This window comes from Mesocricetus auratus, unplaced genomic scaffold (genome assembly GCF_017639785.1).
Source record: "Mesocricetus auratus isolate SY011 unplaced genomic scaffold, BCM_Maur_2.0 Super-Scaffold_15014, whole genome shotgun sequence".
Classification (NCBI taxonomy): Eukaryota; Metazoa; Chordata; class Mammalia; order Rodentia; family Cricetidae; genus Mesocricetus; species Mesocricetus auratus.
Genome location: NW_024429186.1, coordinates 7077990 through 7083834, shown reverse-complemented (window position 1 = coordinate 7083834; position 5845 = coordinate 7077990). Strand labels below are relative to the sequence as shown.

At 48.2% G+C, this 5845-nt stretch overlaps 1 long non-coding RNA gene across 1 annotated transcript; it reads right to left on the bottom strand.

Moving 5' to 3' along the window:
* Positions 1 to 468: 468 nt before the first annotated feature.
* LOC121139232 lies at positions 469 to 2900 on the bottom strand. The gene is made up of 2 exons (XR_005876085.1): positions 1897 to 2900; positions 469 to 841 (listed from the first exon to the last, which is right to left on the bottom strand). It is a non-coding gene; the product is annotated as an uncharacterized LOC121139232 (long non-coding RNA).
* Between the last annotated feature and the right edge of the window lie 2945 nt (positions 2901 to 5845).

Below are 5845 nucleotides of genomic sequence, written 5' to 3'. Positions count from 1 at the left end.
AAGTACCTGGAATTTAAGGGATTTGATGACTTTTGCTGTTGCTTTGGCTTGGTTTTGGCTTTGCTTGCTCTTTTGTTTGATTCTCCAACACTAATGCGGAAACCGGCAGGGACTGGCTCTGAGAGTCACTTTGTTCTGCACTCACGGAGGCCGCGGTCCAGTATAAAAAGGAGTCTGAGTTTCTCGGTGCGGTAATGAACATGCAGTTCCCCCAGGCGGGCCGGAGGGACAGGCAGACAGACAGACAGACAGACATGCCAGGCTCTGCCTAATGCAGCAACGCCTCGTCTCCGTCCTCCCTGACTCCTCTTTCCCTGCCCTTGTCTATACTGGAAGGACCCTGGTGACCTTGCCAGGCGTGGTGTGTACACGGGAACACAGTGAAAACAGACACGGATACCAGACACACGTGGCACAAGTCCCCTGACTTAGCTAGGGTGACCAATGAAACTCCACGACCAAAGCAACTTGGAGAGGAAAGGGTTTATGTGGGCTCACACTTCCATACCACTGTCCATCGCTGAAGGAAGTCAGGACAGGAACTCAAACAGGGCAGGGACCTGGAGGCAGGAGCTGATGCAGAGGCTGTGGAGGGGCGTTGCTTACTGATTTGATCCTCGGCGCGGCTTCCTCAGCCAGCACACAGTGGCCCCACCCACAATGGGCGGGGCCCTCCTCCACCAATCGCTCCGTAGAAAAAATGCCTACAGCCGAATCTTAAGGAGGCATTTTCCTAATTGAGGCTCCCTCCTTTCAGATGACTTTAGTTTGTGCCAAGCTGACATAAAGTATCCAGTACATCTCCATTTGTTCTTTCTGCGCCGAGGCAGTGTTCTTCCTTCTGTGGGGCAAAGAGTTGGAGGAAATCTTGAGCGTGGGCCAGGGAGCCAGACTCCCGCTGCTCTATGTGTGACAGCCGCCTTGCCCGCCCACTCTGGACTTAACCCTTCCTAGACGAGAAATGGAGGACTTGGACCCTCGGAACTCCCCTGGTCCTCTGGGGTCCAGCACTCCAGGACACTTTGCCTGAAGCTTATCTCAAGCTTTATCAGGTAAGTGACAGCTGTCAGCCCAAGCAGAAGTTCCGGTGACAAAGCAGGAGGCACAGGACAGCGTGGGATGGCTCCTGGTGCAGACCAGCAAGACCGTGGGTGATGCGTAGGCCATTTCCTCTGAATTCCCTCACATTGGCCAACCCCATGCCCTCAGCCTCGTTCACACCAGGAATAAAGGAGGCATGGGCTCAGCTGGCCAGAGGAGCCAGTACCAAAGTGTGACAACTCCTCCTCCTCCTCCTCCTCCTCCTCCTCCTCCTCCTCCTCCTCCTCCTTCTCTCTCTCCCTCTCTCTCTCTTTCTCTTTCTCCCTATCACGCTTTCTTTCTGTTATTGTCATTTTTTGAGACAGGGTTTCACTGTTTAGCTCTGGATATCCTGAAACTCACTCTGTAGACCAGGCTGGCCTTGAATTCACAGAGATCTGCCTGCCTCTGCCTCCCAAGTGCTGGGATGAAAGGTGTGAGGTACCAGCCCACAGAACTTTCCTTATTTTTTAAAGCCATTCCAAGAAAGTAAAAATAAGGAACCCAACCTTTATTTCCTAGTTAGTGGTTAGTTTTTAACAGTAGAGAAAAATTAGTCCTCATTTTGTGGAATAGAAAAAAGCAAGTGTGCATCTGTTCCCTCTCATTGGTGTCCTTACTCAGCGCTAGGGCAGGCCAGCCAGCCTCCCGCTCTATGTGGGTGTGGCCTATGGCGTGTAACTGTGGCACAACTGAATCTTCTACAGTCTGTCTTTCGGCTAATTTTAGACACTGTGCAGTAGGTAGCACTGCACAGAAATACAACATGGCACACACTCTGCTTCCGGCTGTGACAGAGCAATAAGGTGCACTTACCGGCCCATCCTAGAAACACGGTTGGGAGCACATGACGGCGACACCGGTGCTTTGGGAGCCAGCCAGTTCCTGCGAGTGACTCCCAGGGAAGGGGAATGAAGAGGTGAGTCCCACGATTCCCTGGCTCACTGCCTCAGCATCAGCAGCCAGGGTGGGGAGGGGTCACTCCCCGGGCTGAGACAGTGCTTGAGTATTTTGGCAAGGCATACAGAAGGGGAAGCTGCTGAGAAATGGCCCAGACTCTGAACGAGGAGTCGTGGTGGGTGCAGACACTTGAAGAGGGGATGCAGGGCATACCGGTGCAGCTGAGGAGGACTACTATCTCCGTCCGAAGCCAAGGGAGTCGTGACCGGGTGAAGGACAGCTCAGCCCTGGGGCATGAGCCCCAACCCTGTGGAATGCAGATGCCACAGCCTGCAGTCCAAGAGCTCAGAGACCCATACCAGCAGAACGAGCCTGATTTGACGGCTGCTCTTGTCCCAACTGTCAGAGCTTACACACAAGCTGCAGAAAGAGCAATAAGGGAAAATAACTGCATCCCAGAACAGAATCCAGAAATAGTGCAAAGAGCACAAAAATAACCAGCAGCCAGCAACACAGGAATCGCTGTCTGGCATCCTGTTGAAAAATCACCAGACATGAAGAAACAGGAGCACACAGCTAAGATAAGAGGAGAAGTCAGTACACAGAAGGAGACCAGGAAACAGCACATAGCCATAGCTGTAGACAAATCCAGTCCACATGTTAAAGAAGGTGGTGAAAGCCAGAACATGCTAAGATCATGGAAGAAGTTTAAAAGGACTGTCACACAAATTCACCTGGTGAGAACTGCCCTTTCTGGGCTGGAAAATGGGCTGGGGACATGAGAGGCTATTAGGTACTGCGGGAGAAAAGGTGAGTGAATGTGAGTGTGCCAACACAGGATGGGAGAAAAGTGAGTGGTCCGTAGGAGGTAGACTCCCTTGGGAGTGGGGTGCAGGTTTGAAAACACAATGACTGAAAATTTCCCAGAAAGCTTGACAAGCCCCAAGAAAAGAATTGTACAGTCTGGCTACTCACAACCAGAGATGTGAGCGTATTAGTTACCTCTCTGTTGCTGTGACAAAATGCCATGGCCAGGACAACTTATTGTGGTGATATATTATCTATGATTTATTAAAGCTTACCTGAGGATTCAGAAAGCAAAGTCAGTCACAAGTCATAGAAGCCAGGCACACACCTTTAATCCCAGCAGCCAGAAGCTAGGAGGTGGTGGTACATGCCTTTAATTCTAGGACTCAGAATTAACAGGTAGATGGATCTCTGTGAGTCCAAGGCCACCCAGATCTACACAAGAGTGATCCAGTCCTAAAGAGAAACAGCTCACACAAAGATGACCTCAGCACCTGGGATCACACGCCTTTAACCCCAGCACTAGGGAGGTATGTAAGCTAGGAGAAAGGTCAGCATCAGGCATTCACTCTCCAGCCACACTGAAGACAGAAAGACATTGAAGTCTCAGAATTCTCCAGCCAAACTGAGGAGAGGCTTCAGCCTGAGGTTTGGTGGAGCCAGGATCACATTTCAGTCTGAGGTAGAGTGAGAGCTAGTGGCCACCTGCTTTGCTTTTCTTCAGCTTGAAGTTTGAACCCTGATATCTGTGTCTGGGTCTTTGATTAATCATGTTACAACTTACAGAAGCTTGTAGAAGGGTTTGTAGGCTGGGTAGTGGTGGTGTATGTCTTTAATCCCAGCATTTGGGAGGCAGAGGCTGGTGGATTGCTGAGTTCAAGGCCAGCCTAGTCTATAGAGTGATTTCCAGGACATGCAGGGCCACACAGAGAAACCCTATCTCAAAAAAACTTCATAGTGTTTAGAAGGGGATCTTAGGGTTTATATTGCTGTGAAGAGACAACATTACCATGGAAACTCTCATAAAGAAACATATTTCATGGGGTGACTCACAGTGTCAGAAGTTTATTCCGTTATCATCATGGCAGGAAGCATGGTGGTGTGCAAGCAGACTTACTTGTTGCTGGAGAAGGAGCTGAGAGTTCTACATCTTGATTCGTGAGCAACAGGAAGTGAACTGTCTGTTACACTGGGCATAGCTTGAGCATAAGAGTGTCGCACCTGCTGTGCGGCCTGCATCCGAGAATGTAGCAAGGTGGTCGGGATAGATGACACAGAGACCGGTCGGTTGCTTTAAGAAAACTTTATGCTTCCCAAGTCAGCTTAGGAGGAGATTTCAAGTCCGCTTAGGAGAGAGAAGTCTCAGGAGAAGTCTCAGGAGAAGTCTCTCTAAGAAAAAGGAGCTTCCCTTTTTAAGGACTTCTGCCATTCATCTACATACCATTCTTTCCTCCTGGCTGGTGGTCTAATCTCCGGGCCCCAGAATCGGGGAGACACCACAGGGAAACAGGAAGAGGCATCTAGCCGTAGGGGGTGTGAAAGGCCTGGTATTTCAGTGAGCAAGCCCTTATCTGAGCCCTAATCAAGAGCTTTAAAGCACTGAATTGTTTTTAGTAAACATTACACAGATGCCTGCTCCCAGGCATGGTCACTTGAAATATCAGACTTGGTAGTTCCTGTTTCTGGAATCAGTGTGTTCTTCTGGAGAAATGTGGTTTGTCCTGGTGCGACAAAAAGACTTTGACTCGGGTTACATGTTCGGCTGATACTACTGACATTAAATCTACAGACTACATCACCACAGGAACAAATTGGTACTCTGTAAATAGTGCAACAAGCCTCTTGTTCATATTTTTTATAATGCTACATGTGTAACATCAATGATTGTACCTAATGTATCTGTGCAAGTGCACTCTCTAATGCTTTCCTAAGTAGATCTTAAAATGATTGTAAACTTTATCACTGTTTTAACCTTCAAATTGTAACTATAAATCACCCTTGTAGCAAAGAAAGGCTGGTGGTAGAATGCTAAGGCCCAGATCAGGGGATGGGCAGGTGACAGAGAGGCGCTATGTCAGTGGGGGTCCTAGGAATGGTAACAGTGGCAGTAGGCATTCTGGCTTCATGCTGAGTTCAAAGTGCCTTAGCCCATGGCAATCCCGATAGCCATAAAGCCTTATTACAAATAATTTTAAGGGTGGGGCTACTTCAAAGACAGGCAACCTGTGGGGAAGACCCACTCCCACCTAACAGGGGTTCAAGGTCCCCCAAAGACGGGCCAGGGAGGGTGACCCTACTTGACCTAAGGTAGGAGTGCCTCATTTAAAAATAAAAAGGGGTGAATTGTGGGGACACCAGACCTTGAGCAGAAACCCTCAAAAGAGGCTTTTGCCATTCATCACAGTCCATACCAATGTCCAAATGTTTTAAATGGGTCTTTTTTCCCCCAAAGGGAAAAGCTGGCAAAATGAATTCTGTTGTTTTAAGGTGTATCAAAGGCTAGCTGCTAATCTTCCAGTTTTGTTGGCTTTGGGATGAAAACTCACGGGTCCAGGAGGTTGGTGTAGCAAGCTTGATGAGACACTGGAAATCTCGTACTGACTGTTTTATTTCTTTCTTGGGCTGTAGATTTGATGACATCAAGGGTCAGGAACACCAACTTAGGAGATCTCGAACTGGCTTGAGCAGGCTCCCATGGTCTCAGGTCCAGTTTTCTCTGCTCCATGCATCTCACCAAATGTTGTGACAGTTACTGAAGCTTTATTCTTTTCCTGTAAGAAAACACAAACATGCCCTCGACCCTAAATTAGGGTCTTCTCTACTGTCTAGTGTATGGATGTTTTCATTTGACCTGAGCAATAGTTGTTTAACTTCCATTATGTCAGAATCTGTCTGAAGCAGATTCCTCACTGGCATTTACATTTTAAAAATTTTTAAATGAGGAGTGGATTATTTAATGAATCATGTGGGGACTGGGGACATTACTCCCCCTTTTATTTTTAAATTTTTTTTTGAACTGTTGAAGTTGGACCATAACAGTAGAAGGATTTGTCTACCC